The following is a 434-nucleotide window of genomic DNA, read 5'->3' on the forward strand; positions in this document are numbered from 1 at the left end:
CTCAAATTATCGGAAGATAAATCATCGCTGGGGCAGGAGAAAATAAATTTTTTGGACCACACGATTTCCAGGGAAGGAGTTAAACCCGACGCAGAAAAAGTCGCAGCTATACGGAAGATGACAGTGCCTAGGGATGTGAAGGGTCTTCCGAGGTTGCTGGGAACATTAAATTATTACCAGAGATTTGTTCTAGAAATGGCTGAATACCTCGTCCCACTCAACAACCTTCTGAAGAAAGGCAGGAAGGTGATCATCACTCCGGTAGTGGAAGACAATATATACTTGCTTTCCCAGACTTCACTCGGCAATTCAGTATCACTACAGATGTGAGTGAGTATGCATTGGAAGCGGTGTTATCTCAGGATGGTAAAGGGGGAGATCGCCCAGTTGCATATGCCAGTAGGCGCCTAACAGAGACGGAGACCAGATACAGC

This window comes from Halyomorpha halys, unplaced genomic scaffold (genome assembly GCF_000696795.3).
Source record: "Halyomorpha halys isolate HHAL.00 unplaced genomic scaffold, Hhal_1.1 Scaffold1039.1, whole genome shotgun sequence".
Taxonomy (NCBI): domain Eukaryota; kingdom Metazoa; phylum Arthropoda; class Insecta; order Hemiptera; family Pentatomidae; genus Halyomorpha; species Halyomorpha halys.